Genomic DNA, 22,255 nt, shown 5'->3' on the forward strand with positions numbered 1-22,255 from the left:
GGACTATTATTTTAAAATCCCATCCTGTCTGACACTTCCGTATATGTCCAGTTGTACTGCCATTTAATTCCAATGATTTTGCTGTATAATTCCAGTGATTTGAACGCATAATTCCTGTGATTTTGCCATTTAATTCCAGTGATGTTGCCATTTAATTCTAGTGATTTTGCTGTTTAATTCCAGTGATTTGGATGTATAATTCCAGTGATTTTGATGTATAATTCCAGTGATTTTGCAGTAGAATTCCAGTGATTTGGACGTATAATTCCAGTGATTTTGCCCGAAGGATTTTATAAATAGCCAAATAGCCCTTGATAGAAAAAAGGTTCCCCACTCATGGTCTCCAGTAAGGCCTCATGATAAAGGATCATATTAAAACGCATCCAGATAGAGGGCTAGCCAGTGACGTGCGGTGAGCTAAAATGCTGAGGAGGCACTGGCTAGCACCAGAGCCAGATTTACACACAAAATATGAGCCAAAGGGTACATCTGGGCATTATACACAGGTGCAGCAGTATAAACTCCTGGAAATTTGGTGAGTTTTGATCAGAGATGTGTGGAAAAGTTAGCCAGGTGAGGCACTGCCTCCCCTGCAATAGACTTTTTACTCCAGAGTTTTGGCTATAAAACTGATTAGAATAATGCAAAGAAGATATTTTAAACATATTCTTTGTATTTTACATATACTTTATACAGTAAAAACTCTAGCACAAACGTTCATATGACAGGAAATGCTCTGCCTCACCTGCCTCACCCCACCGCACGTCACTAGGGCTAGCATACCTGGGAGCCACCCCCTGGATCTCCCATTAGCACTACAAGGAACAGCATGCTTTCCAAATGCTGCTCCCATTCAATGCCTGCTAACACATGCAGACAAACAGTGGTAGCTGCTCAATCATTCCAGGAAAAAAGCACCCCCCCTCTCTGTCTGCTGTTTGTTACCCCTCCCCTTTTCTAGCACTTGATATATAATTATCTCCAGGAATGATTGAGCAACTGCCACTGTTTGTCCCCTATCTGTCTGCTATTTCCAATTCCAACAGGCAGGGATGGATAGATGGCCAGACATTCCAACAGTGGGGTTCTACACCTCCAGCCTCCGTACATTTCTCCAGCCGCACTTTGGGTTTGAAGTCTTTCTACATTTTTCCAGTCTTCCGATTAGGAACCATCGGAAACTATGTTTTTTTTCCACATATCTCTTCTGGAAGACAGTTATTCTTCTGGTTTTGGCATCTGCGGGGAGCTTATTAGATTTGGGGGCACTGTCGTACATGCCTCCATGTCTCCTTTTCATGCTGATGGGGCTGAACTTCGACCTCACCAGGTTTTTCTCCTGAAGGTTGTCCCGACAATTCACACTTGTGGTGCCGGTTCTTACAGATGCCTTGTCAGTCTCGTAGACACTAAATATGGTTTGGATTCTTCGCATCTCCATAGAGGGTTAGGCCGCTATTACACAGTTGACTCCCTCTTCATTCTGGATACTGCACCCTTGACAGGCTGCCCAGTTTCCAAGCAAGTTCCTTGAAATCAGCTGTGCTCAGTTGAGCGTTTTGGCTTGCAGGGATCACGGCACACTCCCGCCCGTAATGGGAGCTTTGGGACGTCCCCACAGTACATTGCACTCCAGTATGACCTATGGATGTAAGAGAAAATGGGATTTTGGTACTTACCAATAAATCCTTTTCTCTGAGTCCATAGGGGATACTGGACACCCACCCTGTGCTATTCTTCCTGCACGCATGTTCAGGTTGTGTGTTGGTTCGCTGTCGGCTATTGCCATTTGATTACAGTTTTGTTCTGGTTCTATTCCAGTTTCTCTGATATGAGGTTTTACTTTACTTCTCCTCTCCGGTTATGTTCCGTCTCTCTTCGGGCACAGTTTTTCTTAACTGGTCTGATGAGGAGGGTCATAGAGGGGAGGAGCCAGCGCACACACACAGACTAAAGAATTTATTATGCACTGGCTCACGGACCCCATCTATAACCCACAGTACACTGCACTCCAGTATCCCCTATGGACTCTGAGAAAAGGATTTATCAGTAAGTACCAAAATCCAATTTTTGCAGATTCCTTGACAGATCACGATCATCGATTAAAAACAAAGTACACATTTCCAAATTCTGGGATTTAATCATAGTCGTATCCTAATACTGTAGCAGATGCCATTTTTGACAGTATGGAAATATGGTAATGCAACAGTGGTCGAGATTTCTATAGAGACATCCGCCGGAGCCTTCGTACGTGCTCGCAGAGTTGCAACATATTTGCAGTATCAACGCAGATCTGGAAAACATCGTCAGCCGCAACTGACATGCCAGGCATATGTTTCCTGTATTCAGGATCAAAGTCGACGGCTGATACACTCCCCAAAAAAGTCCCAAAGTTTTTGCCGCCACTCCCGTAACCTCCCTCACAATGGCCGCTCCTTGTCAATCACTTGCGAATGAAGCCCGTGGCAGTGATGCATGCGCAAACTACTGATAATCGCTTCACTGTATGAACATCGGAAAAGTGTACATCTATGAATTGGTCTCTATGTGCATGACGGAGAATAATAATAATAATATTATGCATCATCCGACGAGGGAGATGGGTAATTATTTGCCCCAAATCCTCCCAGATTTGAGCTAAAGGCATTAGTTGGAGAGGAAGATGTCTGTTGAGCAATGTTTTGTCTAATATTGAGAGCACTGCTATCTATTCATGTATTTGGCCGGAGAGGCTCCAGCCCACGTGGAAAATGGCCGCCGCAGCACTGAAGGGGTTAACCCCTAGTGCCCGGCGCCATTATCGGGACAATGGGCGCTTGGCGTCACTGTTAAACGTACTTACGGCGCTGGGCGCGGACTGTTTAAAAGTTTGTTTAATGATGTGTTTTAACATGTCATATGTAGTGCTCTATGCACAATTGCAGGAATGCATGTTTAACTGTATCTATTTTATATTCAAGATATGGTCAGCTGTATCTTAAGGGGGAAAAATGCACTTACTATAGATGTCTGAATAATCATCTCCTGTCAGTAGGAAGTGGCATGCTAATGGCCCTGTCCTAGCAGAGAGGTGTGAATGACAATACCTTTTGATGTGTAAGTTCCTTAGAGAGAGGTGCTAATCACGGGGGATCTGGGCTTGCCTGGAGATGTGAATGGGACAGAAACATTTGTATTTTGAAGCTATGTGATATATTTATCAATAGTGAATGTTAATCTGATACCAAACGTTGTCTGCGTGACAGGAAGGAGGATATTGTTTTATTGCACTTATTTCCTTGTAAAATGTGATTTATTGGTATTTTGAAAAATAACCTGATTGGTTGGAGAAGACAGGGAGGGCTTACCCCCCTGTGATACTGTGTGGAAAATTGACATAAAAAGGAGGCCTGCGTGCCTCCAGATTTTGTAATTGTACCATCTTATTCTGCTGGAACATCTTGCTGTATGCTGTTGCCCCTAGCAATAGGGAAGAGTTCTCTTTAGAACTATATTTGAGCAAATAAACATCATTGCCTCAAGAAGATTGCTTCATCTTGTGACCTACAGGGTTATGCCAACCATAGCCCCGTCCTCCGGCTGTCCAGGGAAGCACCTAACGTCTCCAAGTTCTGCCTTCCGCCAGCTACCGGTAGAGGCCTAGCAAGTGGCTAGTGGGGATTCATCAACACCACACAGGTGTGGTAAGGCAGTGCGTCGGCACATACAGAGCAGAACCGTGGTTCTAAATGCCACGGCAGGTTAGGAGTTTGGTGGTGGCAGCATAAACCCGCCCACAGCGCAGTGGGTGGAGTCAGTAACAGGCGGTTACTGACGGTAAGCGGGAATCCCCTATGTGGTCAGGCCTCGTGTGACCTAACCTTCCAATCTGTGTGCAGGAGACGGGACGCGAAAGCGACGAGTGCTTTCGTACGGGACCGTCCTGTCACAGAAATTGTTGGCATAGCGGTGGGATATTCCCAGGCGGCTTTTCATCACCCGATTGGAGAAGCCGAGTTACTCAGGAGAGGAGTAACTGGAGCGCTGGAGAACGCACAAGATGGCGGAATTCAGCGGAATGTCCAAGGATGATCTGGAGATCGTATGCCAGGAGAAGGGTGTGGATATCCCTTTCAACGCGTCCAGAAGCGTCATGCAGGCGGCGCTCAGGAGCTGGGAGGAGTCCCATCGGGCGGAGGTGGAAAGCACTGACGGCGTCAGCATCGTAGAGGATGGCCCAACAGTGGACCTTCGTAAGGAACCGGTGAGACCCACAAGCCCCGCCCTCTCTCACAGCAGCAATGTTTCCCAGCAATCCCTAGCAGGGCCAGGATCCCAACGTCCCAGGGGGGGCGGCACGGATAGCCTAGCAGATCGGCTAGCGGAAATGGGGGAAAGGGCAACGGAGCAAGAATGCATGCTTGTCATTCGGATGTGGCATGCCGAGCAGGCACCACAGGCCGTGGTACCCCGGGAGCCATTGTCAGCTGTGGTACACAGATCAGGACGTATTCAGTTTGCCAAGTTTGCAGACAGTGATGGGGACATTGATGGACATTTGCAAGTTTTTGAAAGGACTTGTAAACTACACGATCTACCCAAGTCAGAGTGGGTGAGAGACCTTGTGCCCACTCTGCATGAAGAGGCCTTGGAGGCCTATCGAGGAGTGGCCACAGAGGACTGTGGGGATTACGACGAAGTCGCGAAGGCCCTCCTCCAGCGATTCTTCATCACTCCAGAGTCTTACAGGAAGAAGTTCAGAGACTTGCCCAAGAATCCTAGCAGCACCCATGAGCAGTTCGCCACCCAGCTGCGGCAGTACGTGGTGAAGTGGGTGAAGGATTCGGAAGCCACTACATGGGACGCACTGATTGACCTGATATGCAGGGAGCAGTTCTACCGCAGGTGCGCCCCAGAAGTGAAGGAGTGGGTGCTAGATCGGGAGCCACTCAGTTTAAAAATGGCTGCCCAATTAGCCGACAAGTATGTGGCAATTCGGCCACAGGGGCAGAAGCGCCCAGCCAGCAGCCAGCTCCAAAAGACTGTACCACCAAGGGGACCCCCCTCTTCAGCTCATCACCCCCAAAGACAAGCATCTTCCAACCCGGGTGCTCTTGGCCAGCAACCGCATTGCAGCGTCCCTGCAACTGATCAGAGATCATCGGTGCCACGACTGGAGAAGAAGTGCTACGGCTGGGGAAAATCAGACATCTGAGGATGAACTGTCCTGCATCCCAAGCACCCCAGACTCGTGCCCCAAATCCGAGTGCTGGAGCCCGGATCGCTTGTTTGACGAGAGGAGATGAGCCTACAGAGACTGTTCCCCCTCCAGTCAGTCCGATGGAGTGTGGCGAGAGACAGGTGCACTCTGTGGAGAGAGTCAGCTGCATGGCCAAACAGCCCCTACACAACATGTGGAGGCACCTGCAGCCGGTCCACGTGGGACCCCTGCAGGGAGAAGGCTTAAGAGACTCTGGGGCCTCAATCACTGTGGTGAGCCCCCACCTTATAGATCCTGCTGCAGTATTGCAGGGTCGCACTGCCAAGGTCACCCTGGCAGATGGAACAGAGAAAGAGGTTCCCATGGCAAGAGTCTACCTGGACTGGGGAGCTGGACCAGAGTTGCGAGAAGTTGCCATCATGTATGGTCTCCCAACTGATGTGGTCCTAGGAAATGATCTGGGTGGTTGGATCGTCACTACGTTTGTTGGCGCCATTCCCCGGAGTCAAGTTCCACAACCACCGTTGACATCAGCTGCTCCAGCACAACCCAGCCCAGAGGAAAAGACTACAGCTGCTAGACAACTGCCAGCACAGCCAACCACAGCTTCAACCAGCCCAGAGGAAAAGACTACAGCGTCTAGATCAGCACATTGACCCCGCATGCCTTTTGCCTCTGGTATGCCTACGTCCCCTAGCAACGCAGAGGATGTCTGTTCCAGCTCGTTTGATCCTGTGGGGGTGCCCAATGATGCTCCTGACCCAAGTGGTTTGCCAACTCCGGCGGTGAGTATGAGAAACCACACTGACTTTTCCATGACTGACCCCTACCAGACTGACCCTAGTAGTCCCCACCTAGATCCCCCTGTAGAGTGTCCCAATTTAGGAGAGATTGAGGGCCACAGGCAGGAGTTTAGGGAGGCTCAACTCTCTGACCCATCCCCGAAAGGCATGAGGCGCCACTCTGGCAGCGGCCTTGACAGGGTTGGGGCAGGGAGTTTGACCTGGAGGGAAGGGTTAAGGTACAGGGTAGCCAGGAAAGTGGGAGGGGATAGACCAGATAGGGAATGTGTCCAACTGGTCCCCCCAGGGAACGTTCCTGCGCAACCGGTGTCGGTTGCCAGCGAAACCCCTTTGGACAGTAACCCGGAGACAGACCGTACCCTGAAGTGCCTGACACAGAGCTTACCCTGGTCTGGAATGTCGGATGACGCCCAGACCAACTGTAAGGCTGGTGCCATGCGTTGGCAGCTGGGGCACTCCAGCGGTTGTGTTGTCTCTGGGCCTCTGCCCATAGGAGAACCTTTACAGCAAGTTGCTGTGGACATAGCAGGTCCCCTGCCTGTGCTCAGTAGATCGGGGAAGACACGCAGCCTCCCTGTAGTGGATGCCACACAGGATCCAGAGGCTGGTGGTCTGGCCGCCATCACTGTGGCACAGGTAGCGGACAAGGAGGGAAGAGTAGGCCTATGTGACAGGGTAGGTTTCCCGAGTCATAGGTCGACGGAGGAGGATTGGAGGGCAGGTCTGACAGTTAGGGCAGACAGTTGCCAGATAGGTATGACGGAGGTGCAGTGCCTGGGGCACCATGTGGGAGGAGACAGGGGTAGGCCCAAACCATAGGGGGTGGAGGCAACCAGAGGCTGTCCCCGACCCACATCACCCAGACCGGTACTGACCTTAGAACCTGTAAGGCTCTACGGACACGTTGTCATTGACTTTAGTCCTGTAGTGAACCCCTTGACAGAGATGGCTAGGAAGGGCATTCCCAAGTCAGTGGACTTTGCACCCGCTTGCGAGTTGGCATTCCAGTCATTGAAGGAGGCTCGGGTACCCGCTCCAGTGCTGATGGCGCACATTCTTGACCAGGACTGTGCGTTACGAACTACTGCGCCACTGCATGGACTGGCAGCAGTACCGAGCCAGAAAGAGCCATATGGGCAGGAGCACCCTGTGGCCTGTTTGAGCAGAAAACTGCTATGGTGGGAGGTGGGGTATGCCACAATTGGGACACCTTGGGTGGCACTTGTTTGTAACCGGCCCCCCACCGTGGTGACTTACCACCCACCTGTTAGGTGGCGGCCACCTACCTTGGGGAATTTGGACAGACTGTTGCGGTGGAGCCTTGCTCTTCAGGTTTATGACTCTCATATTATCCACAAGCAAGGCAAGGCTCATAGCAAGGCGGATGGACTGTCGCGTCAGGAGGAGCCTGAACCCCCAAAGAACTCCCGGTAACCTCATTTAGGACTGCGGGACCAGGACCCAAATCGTTGGGACATGGGTCCCTGGTTGACCCGCTTAAATGGGGGGGGAGGAGTGTGGCCGGAGAGGCTCCAGCCCACGTGGAAAATGGCCGCCGCAGCACTGAAGGGGTTAACCCCTAGTGCCCGGCGCCATTATCAGGACAATGGGCGCTTGGCGTCACTGTTAAATGTACTTACGTCGCTGGGCGCGGACTGTTTAAAAGTTTGTTTAATGATGTGTTTTAACATGTCATATGTAGTGCTCTATGCACAATTGCAGGAATGCATGTTTAACTGTATCTATTTTATATTCAAGATATGGTCAGCTGTATCTTAAGGGGGAAAAATGCACTTACTATAGATGTCTGAATAATCATCTCCTGTCAGTAGGAAGTGGCATGCTAATGGCCCTGTCCTAGCAGAGAGGTGTGAATGACAATACCTTTTGATGTGTAAATTCCTTAGAGAGAGGTGCTAATCACGGGGGATCTGGGCTTGCCTGGAGATGTGAATGGGACAGAAACATTTGTATTTTGAAGCTATGTGATAAATTTATCAATAGTGAATGTTAATCTGATACCAAACGTTGTCTGCGTGACAGGAAGGAGGATATTGTTTTATTGCACTTACATCCTTGTAAAATGTGATTTATTGGTATTTTGTAAAATAACCTGATTGGTTGGAGAAGACAGGGAGGGCTTACCTGTTAGGATCTCCTGCTCTGTGCTGCCACGTCGCCATGGCAACCGGGAGGCAAGTGTTAGCGAAGTAACCTGAGCGCAGCTGATACTCCGGTCCGGGTTTTTACTGTGTAGTGGTTACAGGCTCTGTGCACGGCAGGGAATCCGGTGCTGGTTTTGTGCTCACAGTCTGTGAGGTCTGAGTGGGGCGTGGACAGCACCTGCTATATAAACCATCCTCTCAGGCTAGGCAAATGCTGCTGAATCTTTGTTTGTTAGTCAGTTCCAGAGAGTTAGCTAGTACTGTGTGACTTTGTATTTACTTGTTGCTTACTGCGAATAGGCCTTGGGATTCGGTACTTCATTCTGCCAATCCGGACCTAGCAGTAAGACTGGAGTCAGTTGTTTGACCTGCTGGGGTTCTTTTGCTATTCTGTGAACCCAGCAGGTTTGCGGCTGTACTCTCAGACCTGCTTGCTTAATCCTCCCTCACTGTGCAGGGCGTCCAGGTGTCAGTTTAGTGGCAGTAAGCTGAACCTGTGCCCTGCAAGTGGGGGTTAGGATTGTGGATACTCTCCTTGTGTCTATATTTCTATCTCTGACCAAGGAGTTTATTCCCACACCCGTTGGTAACCCTTTGGGGTTTTTTCTATTGCTCTTAGCAACATCATTTCAGGTGCTCCATGTTAAATCACTACACATCGCTTCATTGTCCGCTCTATTCCATCTGAGCATTCCTGACACTAGGGAGACACCCAATTCCTGAGCCTTTGGGCTTCTCCGTTCACTTTGTGTTTATTAGTTATTCCATCACCTCCTGTGTATGTTATGTTATACTGTCTGTGAGTTCGTTTGCTTCGCTTCCCTCTCTGTTCATACACCGGTATACTCCTGTTAGCACTGGTGTGCGTAACATTACCCCCCTGTGATACTGTGTGGAAAATTGACATAAAAAGGAGGCCTGCGTGCCTCCAGATTTTGTAATTGTACCATCTTATTCTGCTGAAACATCTTGCTGTATGCTGTTGCCCCTAGCAATAGGGAAGAGTTCTCTTTAGAACTATATTTGAGCAAATAAACATCATTGCCTCAAGAAGATTGCTTCATCTTGTGACCTACAGGGTTATGCCAACCATAGCCCCGTCCTCCGGCTGTCCAGGGAAGCACCTAACGTCTCCAAGTTCCGTCTTCCGCCAGCTACCGGTAGAGGCCTAGCAAGTGGCTAGTGGGGATTCATCAACACCACACAGGTGTGGTAAGGCAGTGCGTCGGCACATACAGAGCAGAACCGTGGTTCCAAACGCCACGGCAGGTTAGGAGTTTGGTGGTGGCAGCATAAACCCGCCCACAGCGCAGTGGGTGGAGTCAGTAACAGGCGGTTACTGACGGTAAGCGGGAATCCCCTATGGGGGAGAATACCTGAGGAAGTGTGGAGGAGGAGACCTGAGGAAGTGTGGAGGATTCCTTACATGCTGACAATACAAGTGATTTACAGGAATGTATACAGTTGAGCTGTATTTCACTGATTAGAACCTATGATATTTTAAGCTAGAGGAGCGCCATATATCGTTTTCAAAGATTTTGTTTGCATTGTATCATTTTTGGGGGGTTTGGGAGACACCCATATAGTGAAAATTTGATATAGGCTGCACCTCTTTGCGCACTAGATAAAAAACCAATACATCTTTCTACTCTTTTGGCTTTACCCTCTCCTATTTTGGTTTTTAGTTAAGTGCTGCAATTATCATGTTCAAATTTAGGGACCATAGAAGGTCTATGTTGGAAAGTTTATTTAAAGATGACGGGGAGCATATTGAATTGCTGGATGAAAGTCTAGAGTCAATTATGCGAAAATTAGAAAAGACTCTTATGAAAGAAAACAAATCGTGGTGGGAGATGGTAACCTTAGAAAAATATGTGGTTAATAACATCATACCGAAGGGGTTACAAATCAATAAAAAAGCATCTTTTGATAGCTCATCCGAATCCTTTAAAGAAGAATGGGAGGGAATCATCAATGATTGTTCAATTTCCTTGATGAATTTAATCATCAAAGAGAGAAAAAGGGAACTCGAGTCATTAGACAAAGACATTAAGATCTATAAAGACCTAATTTCCCCATTCGCGGATAAAAGCGAATTTAAGGAAATGGAACAAAGGATAGAGTATAACCTCAATAAAACCGAAAAAGCCCTAGTAGATAGAAAAGTAAGGAAATTCATTAGAGATAAAAAAACAAAAGATGATAAAACTAAACTGGAGGAAGAGGATCCAGAGATTTCTTTTGAAATCCAACCCCACCATTCCCCTGTTATTGAAACAGAACCGATAGAAAGGGGATACGAACAAAGGCCCAGAAGAAATAGAATATATTCACGGAGTAACTATCAGGGAGAGAGGACACGCCGGTCACCATATAGAAAGTACACACGATGGAATGGCTATCAGGGAAATCAGAGACTTTGGGAAACAACAAGGCGAGAGAGACAACCTACATATACAGGAAGAAGAAACCAGAACTTTGACGACCCCCCACGAGACAGAATACAAAGAAGGGTCCAAGACCTACATTGGAGGAACAACAATTATTATAGAGAGCCTACTCCACTCGAACAAAGAAATAGATTTGCCCCAATAGATAACGATTCACGAGAGGAGACTTTTTTAGAGAGGAGGAGGAGGAGGGAGAATCTGAGATAAGCCCTAAGAGTAGAAAATCAAGAGGGAAAAGAGGGGGAAAAAAGAAAGAGGTAGTGAAAAAACGAAGGAGAAAAAAGAAAAAGAACAATGGAACTGAGGGCCAGACTATTTCCGACCACCATCACAAGGATCGAAACGGAGATGTAGAATGTGAAAGTCAATCAAGGATGGAATCAGATAAAGGAAAAATAAAGATCTTTAATATTAGTTCCCACAATCTCTCCGGTCATGAAATAAAAGTTTTAGAGAAAGGGATGAAATATGCCCCTACCACCTCAATCAATAAATTCGCCACTTTCGTAGACATCCACAAGTACATCAGGAAATTGTGTCTTAAGAAATTTTTCCTCACGAAAGAAAGCGTACAGGAACCTGAAAATGCCACCATGGAAGCTAATACTCCATTTAAACCTAAGTCTATTTTTTTCCCTCAACATGTCAAAGGGCACTTTATGGAAACCTTCTCCTCCCTTGTACAGGAAGATCTACGGAATATAAAAAGCACAAGAGTGAAATGTAATCTCACCATGAAAGAAAGGGAAGCTCTTAACTGTCTCAAAAATAATCAGGAGCTGATCATCAAGCCAGCAGATAAAGGAGGGGGAGTTGTAGTCATGGACAGGAACTGGTATGTCCGAGAAGTGAAATTACACCTTAGTGATAGGGATACTTACCAAAAACTTAGAACGGATCCCACGGTGAGAATCCAGGGAGAATTGGGAGCATTAATTAAAAGATACGGTGACTTGGGGGTACTCACTAACAAAGAACAAGAATTTGTCATCAATAAGGACCCCATAGTCCCGGTTATTTATCTTCTCCCAAAGGTCCATAAGGATACGCAACACCCACCGGGGAGACCTATAGTCTCAGGAGTGGAGTCAATAACAGCCAATCTCTCTGAGATGGTTGACTATCATCTGCAACCATTGGTAATAAAGAATAGATCCCACTTAAAGGATACTAAGGATCTTTTAAATTTCATATCAACAATTGTGTGGGAAGATGATATGTACATGATCACAGCAGATGTTAAGTCCCTCTATAGTATTATAGATCATCAAATGGGTATAGGGGCCATCACTAATGCACTGCTAAACAGTGAGTTAGATAGCAACATGCAAAATTTTGTCAGTGACAGTGTACGATTCATATTGGAGAACAATTACTTCATGTTTGATGGTGACTTTTTTCTGCAAAAGATAGGGACGGCCATGGGCACCAGGTTCGCCCCAAGTTACGCTAACATCTTTATGGGGGAATGGGAAACAGATTTTGTCTGGGGTCCCAACCCATTTGGGGCGAACCTGGTGTCCTGGAGAAGATACATAGACGATATTGTCTTCTTATGGAAAGGAGAGAGGGAAAAGTTGGATGAATTTTGCACCTATTTGAATAACAACCCCCGCAATATTGAGCTCACTTTCAATATAAGCAATATAGAGGTCAACTATTTGGATGTCACCATATACATTAAGGAAGGCATTATATGTACTAAAACGTTCACCAAACCGACCGACTCTCAAGCCTTTATCCAAAAGAACAGTTGTCACCATAAGAATTGGCTTGACTCCATTCCTAATAGTCAATTCAAACGGATTAAACGAAACTGTTCGGAGGAAGCGACGTGTAAAGAACAACTCAATCAAATGGAAGCCAGATTCTTGGATTGTGGATATGAAGAAGCATCTCTGAAGACGGGTAAAAAATGAAGTCTTACAGTTGGATAGGCGAACTCTCTTCACAAGTAATAAGAACATAGAATCAACGAATAAGTTCGAATATGCCTTCATCACTGGATTTAGTAAACAACACAAAATTCTGGAAAGATCATTTAGAAAACATTGGGGAGTCCTTAAAAAAGATCTAGTTTTAAAAGATGTATTACCAGAGCATCCCACCTTCATTTACAGGAAGGCACCCAACCTAAAAAATTCATTGGTACGGGGGGATCTACCACCTTTGAAAAAAAGTGGAATAAGAAGTACCAAGGGTTTTCATAGATGTGGCTCCTGTATTGGATGTAGGGAAATCACCACAGATAGTGGGAGGAAATTAGAAAATTTACAAATTAATAATGAGGTTCATGAAATAAGAGACTTCATCACTTGCAATGTTAGAAATGTGATCTATACTATAGAATGTACATGTCATTTATTCTACATCGGACGTACATCCAGACAATTAAAAATACGCATAGGGGAACATCTTAGGAACATTAGAAGGGGTTTGGACACGCATGCCCTGTCCAGCCATTTCAAAAAAGTACACAACTGCGATCCCAAACATATCATTAGGTTTGTTGGGATCAAACGAGTGGAATGTGGCCGAAGACAGAAAGACACATCAAAAATTCTAGCTAAAACAGAAATGGAACTAATTTATAAGTATAATACTTTGATCCCTATGGGGTTAAATGCAGACTTCGAATTGAAGTGGTTCCTCTAGTGAGTTCTTCTTTTCAATTATCCCCCTTTCTTTGCATCCCCCCTTTCTTTACAGTTAATTTGGGGGGGGGGTCATTAATTTTATATACATTTTATATACGTTTTTATCATGTTAAATGGAATATACAGTTTTTACCGTCTATGCACATTGTCTGTAAAAGTGATAACAGAACATACATCTTTTCATCTTTGGCAGTGACATTATCTTTTGCAAATCAAGGATAAATGAGAAAACACAAGTTTTATTGGAACTACATTACAGCTTGAACTCCAATTAAAACTAAAGAATGTCTAGCTATATGGACACTAGGAAGAAGGGCGGAAGTTATGGCCCTGTATGGGACTAGTAAGGGCGGAAGTAACGGACGTATAAAATCCTTTTAACCACTCAAATAGGGATGAAATTCTGATGTATGCCGTACAACGTCGTTGCCATGGAGATCGGGATATACTATTCAATGTGAGGAACCGCACAGGATATCGCGTCAGTACGGACGTGAATCCCGGAACCGAAATCACGTGACATGAATACGTCACGCACCACAACAAACCACGTGAAAAAGGACATAGCTTCGAGGTATGCCGCACAGTGTGGTTGCCATGGAGACTGTGAAAGACTACCAGATGGGAGAAACCACATGAAATATCGCGATATCACGGACGTGAATCCCGGAGTTCAAACCACATGACACGATTACGTCACGCATCACCACGGTAATCAGATACAATATGGAGACGGCCGTTTGCACACAGGTGCAATCATTAACAATGGGACATTTTTATTGGCTGATTCCACAATAAATAGTGGGATTGGGATAAGGGAAGACACACTACCTTGAAAAAGGGTCCAGTACGGATCTGAAACGCGTTGGTGCGGTGCGGAGGATTCCCCTATTGACACTTGGCTGAGACACTTACCGGAACCAGGAGACTGTGAAACCCGGGAGGTCACCTGGCATTCCTGTACACCTAAGGATCTCTGAGTGCTTTCTGTTCTCAGAGGATTCGGTAATTGCATTCCCCATTTGCCCATTGGGTTTTTCCTCTGTCACCTGTGTGTCAAATTTTAATGTAATTGGATTTTATCTTGGATTTTATGTATATTATGCTGTTCTATTAAAACGTCATTACACTATCCTATCCGTATTTCCTCTATTTCATGAATATAATTCTGGGGGAGAATACCTGAGGAAGTGTGGAGGAGGAGACCTGAGGAAGTGTGGAGGATTCCTTACATGCTGACAATACAAGTGATTTACAGGAATGTATACAGTTGAGCTGTATTTCACTGATTAGAACCTATGATATTTTAAGCTAGAGGAGCGCCATATATCGTTTTCAAAGATTTTGTTTGCATTGTATCATTTTTGGGGGGTTTGGGAGACACCCATATAGTGAAAATTTGATATAGGCTGCACCTCTTTGCGCACTAGATAAAAAACCAATACATCTTTCTACTCTTTTGGCTTTACCCTCTCCTATTTTGGTTTTTAGTTAAGTGCTGCAATTATCATGTTCAAATTTAGGGACCATAGAAGGTCTATGTTGGAAAGTTTATTTAAAGATGACGGGGAGCATATTGAATTGCTGGATGAAAGTCTAGAGTCAATTATGCGAAAATTAGAAAAGACTCTTATGAAAGAAAACAAATCGTGGTGGGAGATGGTAACCTTAGAAAAATATGTGGTTAATAACATCATACCGAAGGGGTTACAAATCAATAAAAAAGCATCTTTTGATAGCTCATCCGAATCCTTTAAAGAAGAATGGGAGGGAATCATCAATGATTGTTCAATTTCCTTGATGAATTTAATCATCAAAGAGAGAAAAAGGGAACTCGAGTCATTAGACAAAGACATTAAGATCTATAAAGACCTAATTTCCCCATTCGCGGATAAAAGCGAATTTAAGGAAATGGAACAAAGGATAGAGTATAACCTCAATAAAACCGAAAAAGCCCTAGTAGATAGAAAAGTAAGGAAATTCATTAGAGATAAAAAAACAAAAGATGATAAAACTAAACTGGAGGAAGAGGATCCAGAGATTTCTTTTGAAATCCAACCCCACCATTCCCCTGTTATTGAAACAGAACCGATAGAAAGGGGATACGAACAAAGGCCCAGAAGAAATAGAATATATTCACGGAGTAACTATCAGGGAGAGAGGACACGCCGGTCACCATATAGAAAGTACACACGATGGAATGGCTATCAGGGAAATCAGAGACTTTGGGAAACAACAAGGCGAGAGAGACAACCTACATATACAGGAAGAAGAAACCAGAACTTTGACGACCCCCCACGAGACAGAATACAAAGAAGGGTCCAAGACCTACATTGGAGGAACAACAATTATTATAGAGAGCCTACTCCACTCGAACAAAGAAATAGATTTGCCCCAATAGATAACGATTCACGAGAGGAGACTTTTTTAGAGAGGAGGAGGAGGAGGGAGAATCTGAGATAAGCCCTAAGAGTAGAAAATCAAGAGGGAAAAGAGGGGGAAAAAAGAAAGAGGTAGTGAAAAAACGAAGGAGAAAAAAGAAAAAGAACAATGGAACTGAGGGCCAGACTATTTCCGACCACCATCACAAGGATCGAAACGGAGATGTAGAATGTGAAAGTCAATCAAGGATGGAATCAGATAAAGGAAAAATAAAGATCTTTAATATTAGTTCCCACAATCTCTCCGGTCATGAAATAAAAGTTTTAGAGAAAGGGATGAAATATGCCCCTACCACCTCAATCAATAAATTCGCCACTTTCGTAGACATCCACAAGTACATCAGGAAATTGTGTCTTAAGAAATTTTTCCTCACGAAAGAAAGCGTACAGGAACCTGAAAATGCCACCATGGAAGCTAATACTCCATTTAAACCTAAGTCTATTTTTTTCCCTCAACATGTCAAAGGGCACTTTATGGAAACCTTCTCCTCCCTTGTACAGGAAGATCTACGGAATATAAAAAGCACAAGAGTGAAATGTAATCTCACCATGAAAGAAAGGGAAGCTCTTAACTGTCTCAAAAATAATCAGGAGCTGATCATCAAGCCAGCAGATAAAGGAGGGGGAGTTGTAGTCATGGACAGGAACTGGTATGTCCGAGAAGTGAAATTACACCTTAGTGATAGGGATACTTACCAAAAACTTAGAACGGATCCCACGGTGAGAATCCAGGGAGAATTGGGAGCATTAATTAAAAGATACGGTGACTTGGGGGTACTCACTAACAAAGAACAAGAATTTGTCATCAATAAGGACCCCATAGTCCCGGTTATTTATCTTCTCCCAAAGGTCCATAAGGATACGCAACACCCACCGGGGAGACCTATAGTCTCAGGAGTGGAGTCAATAACAGCCAATCTCTCTGAGATGGTTGACTATCATCTGCAACCATTGGTAATAAAGAATAGATCCCACTTAAAGGATACTAAGGATCTTTTAAATTTCATATCAACAATTGTGTGGGAAGATGATATGTACATGATCACAGCAGATGTTAAGTCCCTCTATAGTATTATAGATCATCAAATGGGTATAGGGGCCATCACTAATGCACTGCTAAACAGTGAGTTAGATAGCAACATGCAAAATTTTGTCAGTGACAGTGTACGATTCATATTGGAGAACAATTACTTCATGTTTGATGGTGACTTTTTTCTGCAAAAGATAGGGACGGCCATGGGCACCAGGTTCGCCCCAAGTTACGCTAACATCTTTATGGGGGAATGGGAAACAGATTTTGTCTGGGGTCCCAACCCATTTGGGGCGAACCTGGTGTCCTGGAGAAGATACATAGACGATATTGTCTTCTTATGGAAAGGAGAGAGGGAAAAGTTGGATGAATTTTGCACCTATTTGAATAACAACCCCCGCAATATTGAGCTCACTTTCAATATAAGCAATATAGAGGTCAACTATTTGGATGTCACCATATACATTAAGGAAGGCATTATATGTACTAAAACGTTCACCAAACCGACCGACTCTCAAGCCTTTATCCAAAAGAACAGTTGTCACCATAAGAATTGGCTTGACTCCATTCCTAATAGTCAATTCAAACGGATTAAACGAAACTGTTCGGAGGAAGCGACGTGTAAAGAACAACTCAATCAAATGGAAGCCAGATTCTTGGATTGTGGATATGAAGAAGCATCTCTGAAGACGGTTAAAAATGAAGTCTTACAGTTGGATAGGCGAACTCTCTTCACAAGTAATAAGAACATAGAATCAACGAATAAGTTCGAATATGCCTTCATCACTGGATTTAGTAAACAACACAAAATTCTGGAAAGATCATTTAGAAAACATTGGGGAGTCCTTAAAAAAGATCTAGTTTTAAAAGATGTATTACCAGAGCATCCCACCTTCATTTACAGGAAGGCACCCAACCTAAAAAATTCATTGGTACGGGGGGATCTACCACCTTTGAAAAAAAGTGGAATAAGAAGTACCAAGGGTTTTCATAGATGTGGCTCCTGTATTGGATGTAGGGAAATCACCACAGATAGTGGGAGGAAATTAGAAAATTTACAAATTAATAATGAGGTTCATGAAATAAGAGACTTCATCACTTGCAATGTTAGAAATGTGATCTATACTATAGAATGTACATGTCATTTATTCTACATCGGACGTACATCCAGACAATTAAAAATACGCATAGGGGAACATCTTAGGAACATTAGAAGGGGTTTGGACACGCATGCCCTGTCCAGCCATTTCAAAAAAGTACACAACTGCGATCCCAAACATATCATTAGGTTTGTTGGGATCAAACGAGTGGAATGTGGCCGAAGACAGAAAGACACATCAAAAATTCTAGCTAAAACAGAAATGGAACTAATTTATAAGTATAATACTTTGATCCCTATGGGGTTAAATGCAGACTTCGAATTGAAGTGGTTCCTCTAGTGAGTTCTTCTTTTCAATTATCCCCCTTTCTTTGCATCCCCCCTTTCTTTACAGTTAATTTGGGGGGGGGGGGTCATTAATTTTATATACATTTTATATACGTTTTTATCATGTTAAATGGAATATACAGTTTTTACCGTCTATGCACATTGTCTGTAAAAGTGATAACAGAACATACATCTTTTCATCTTTGGCAGTGACATTATCTTTTGCAAATCAAGGATAAATGAGAAAACACAAGTTTTATTGGAACTACATTACAGCTTGAACTCCAATTAAAACTAAAGAATGTCTAGCTATATGGACACTAGGAAGAAGGGCGGAAGTTATGGCCCTGTATGGGACTAGTAAGGGCGGAAGTAACGGACGTATAAAATCCTTTTAACCACTCAAATAGGGATGAAATTCTGATGTATGCCGTACAACGTCGTTGCCATGGAGATCGGGATATACTATTCAATGTGAGGAACCGCACAGGATATCGCGTCAGTACGGACGTGAATCCCGGAACCGAAATCACGTGACATGAATACGTCACGCACCACAACAAACCACGTGAAAAAGGACATAGCTTCGAGGTATGCCGCACAGTGTGGTTGCCATGGAGACTGTGAAAGACTACCAGATGGGAGAAACCACATGAAATATCGCGATATCACGGACGTGAATCCCGGAGTTCAAACCACATGACACGATTACGTCACGCATCACCACGGTAATCAGATACAATATGGAGACGGCCGTTTGCACACAGGTGCAATCATTAACAATGGGACATTTTTATTGGCTGATTCCACAATAAATAGTGGGATTGGGATAAGGGAAGACACACTACCTTGAAAAAGGGTCCAGTACGGATCTGAAACGCGTTGGTGCGGTGCGGAGGATTCCCCTATTGACACTTGGCTGAGACACTTACCGGAACCAGGAGACTGTGAAACCCGGGAGGTCACCTGGCATTCCTGTACACCTAAGGATCTCTGAGTGCTTTCTGTTCTCAGAGGATTCGGTAATTGCATTCCCCATTTGCCCATTGGGTTTTTCCTCTGTCACCTGTGTGTCAAATTTTAATGTAATTGGATTTTATCTTGGATTTTATGTATATTATGCTGTTCTATTAAAACGTCATTACACTATCCTATCCGTATTTCCTCTATTTCATGAATATAATTCTGGGGGAGAATACCTGAGGAAGTGTGGAGGAGGAGACCTGAGGAAGTGTGGAGGATTCCTTACATGCTGACAATACAAGTGATTTACAGGAATGTATACAGTTGAGCTGTATTTCACTGATTAGAACCTATGATATTTTAAGCTAGAGGAGCGCCATATATCGTTTTCAAAGATTTTGTTTGCCTATGTGGTCAGGCCTCGTGTGACCTAACCTTCCAATCCGTGCGCAGGAGACGGGACGCGAAAGCGGCGAGTGCTTTCGTACGGGACCATCCTGTCACAATGTAAATTTACTGCAGTGGGACATCAGGAATACATGTAAGTGCAGATGTGGAAATACTGTAAGTGGCAAAATAAGCAACCATATTGTGTAGTTCAGGGCTAGATTAAGCCATTTTGGGGACCAGAGCACTTAAGATAGGGGTGCCCATGCCTTTTGTCAGCACAGCCCACCTAGCTGTACCCACAGTGTGCACATCCATCCCCCTACCTCCATGATTCAGCAGCCCTGATCCTACCTGCACCCCTGCAGGTCCGTCAAGATACGATAAAAGCCCGGGTACTGAAGGGAGCCAGCAGGTCATCTTCCATGTTTCATAGCCTCATCTCCGCCATGTCTTTTGTCCTAACCCCCACTGTGTCTCTCAGCCTCATCCCCCTCCCGTGTCTCTCAGCCTCATCTCCCCCGTGTCTCTCAGCCTTACCCCCACTGTCTCACAGCCTCACCCCCAGTGTCTGTCAGCCTCATCCCCCCCCATGTCTCTCAGCCTCATCCCCTTCTATATCTCTCGTCCTAACCCCCATTGTGTACTGACCCCCTGGAATTCCCCCTTAAACCGGCTTTGGTGCAGATGGTATTTGATGCTGTTGTGGAATGCAGACATATTGCCGGTAGGTGAGTATGTGTATGTCTGTAATATGGATGACCACGGAATGCAGGTTTGGGAAGAGAGCATTGAATAAGTTGGGTAGTCGATATATTATAGTGTTCTGAAGTATGTATATATTGATATGATGGTGTCATTGGAGGTACTCTTGGCTTGTTTTACATTTTTGACAACATATTAGTAATTCTCGAAGACTAGGCCCAAGGATCAATATTTTTTCATTTTTTGGCATCTTTTTTTTTATTTATTAGCCTGGCTGGTTCCTGAGAGCTGGGAAAAGCAATTCTTTGTCTGTTTCCAGTTCATTCATCCCTTTTACATCGTTGTCATTGTCTCCTTCTTTTGAATAGGGGATAATCTCCTCAATGTTTCTCAATGTTCTTGAAGGAAAAACATTACTTAGCAATTGAAGAAACACAAAAAAACCTTTGCAATACAAGTATTTTGATGTTCTATAAGAACGAAAATAAATCAACACTTACTGTCGCATCTCCATTGATTTTTGTTTTTTTTTGTTTAGCAATGGTAATTCACTGGAGTGGGGATAAGTGCTGATATTTTTAGCTGAGGAGCTGCTTCTCTGGCTTTCAGTGGCTGTCAGGTCTCTTTTGAAATGGTCTCTCAAGTGTCTCCACTTTGCTTTCACAATGTGATCTATTAAATAATAAAAAAATAAAAATGAACTGTCGAACATACGTGGTACAGGGCTCCTTTATTACTGATTGTCGGCAGAATAATTTGCTATATTTCCCAATGACACCAATGAATATGCCATTGGTACTTAACGTCACTAAAGCTGGGCATACACTGTGCAATTAGCTGGCAGATCATCTATCCAATCTGAGTCACTGATTTAACTAATTTGTCTGAACGACACTTTTTGTCCATTTTCCAGCATTTGGGAGCAAATGTCATTTGCTCCCAGAGTTTCATTCCAACCAGCCAGATTGCACAGATGGTCTGCCAGATAATTGTATAGTGTATGCCCAGCTATACTAAACTTTACTTACCCCTCCAGGGGTAAGTAAAAGGGGTGTGACCTAGAAAAGGTGGTGTGGCTTTGAGGGAGGGCCGCAATTGTGAGACACTCCCCCCCCCCATTTTCCATCACTATGGGAGCATGCTCTGTGAGCTGCTGGCATGCCCCTAGTCCCTCTGTCTGTGAATAGATGCTGTCCACATGTGCACAGTATCTATTTACCTTATCTATTTAATTGGAGCCTCCCAATTGCGCCCCCTCCCACTGCAGCCAGGACAGTTGGGAGGTATGCATGCCAGTATATATTTCTGTGGTGCATACGCACTACTGCTAATCATTGGTGAGCAAAGCTGTAGGGGAGCGGGGCATATTCACAGCATTACAGTTGGGTGAGGGGGGGGGGGAGCATGGTCAAGCCACACCTATAGCCACCATCTTAATGCCCCTTAAACACCATTAATATGCAGTTTGGTTTTGCAAAATGGCTAATAAATACAGTTTGTCTGCTATGTACTAAGACTTGGGGGCAGATGTATTAAACCTGGAGAGGAGGTAAAGTGGAAGGGGATAACGCACCAGTCAATCAGCTCCTAACTGTCAAGATACAGGCTGGGTTTAAAAAATGACAGAGGGCATGTCATGTGTAGCTGGCAGTGCTGGGGGGCATGTCATGTCTATCTGGCACTGCTGGGGGGCATATCATGTCTATCTGGCACTGCACTACTGTAGACATTATGTGTATCTGACACTATACTGGAGACATTATGTGTATCTGGCAATATACTGGAGACATTATGTGTATCTGGCACTATACTGGAGACATTATGTGTATCTGGCTATATACTGGAGACATTATGTGTATCTGGCACTATACTGGAGACATGTGTATCTGACACTATACTGGAGACATTATGTGTATCTGACACTATACTGGAGACATTATGTGTATCTGGCACTATACTGGAGACATGTGTATCTGACACTATACTGGAGACATTATGTGTATCTGACACTATACTGGAGACATGTGT

The 22,255-nt window shown here is 44.6% G+C and overlaps 1 long non-coding RNA gene across 1 annotated transcript in view; it reads right to left on the minus strand.

Annotated features, from left to right (window-relative positions):
* Positions 1-20,477: 20,477 nt before the first annotated feature.
* Positions 20,478-22,255, minus strand: part of LOC134928773 (uncharacterized) — a 100,336-nt gene continuing 98,558 nt past the window's right edge. Inside the window, exons 2-3 of the long non-coding RNA XR_010177997.1 lie at positions 20,728-20,899; positions 20,478-20,625 (exon numbers count right to left, since the gene is read on the minus strand). This is a non-coding gene — a long non-coding RNA (uncharacterized LOC134928773). The remainder of the gene's footprint in view (positions 20,626-20,727; positions 20,900-22,255) is intronic.

This window comes from Pseudophryne corroboree, chromosome 5, assembly GCF_028390025.1.
Source record: "Pseudophryne corroboree isolate aPseCor3 chromosome 5, aPseCor3.hap2, whole genome shotgun sequence".
NCBI lineage: Eukaryota > Metazoa > Chordata > Amphibia > Anura > Myobatrachidae > Pseudophryne > Pseudophryne corroboree.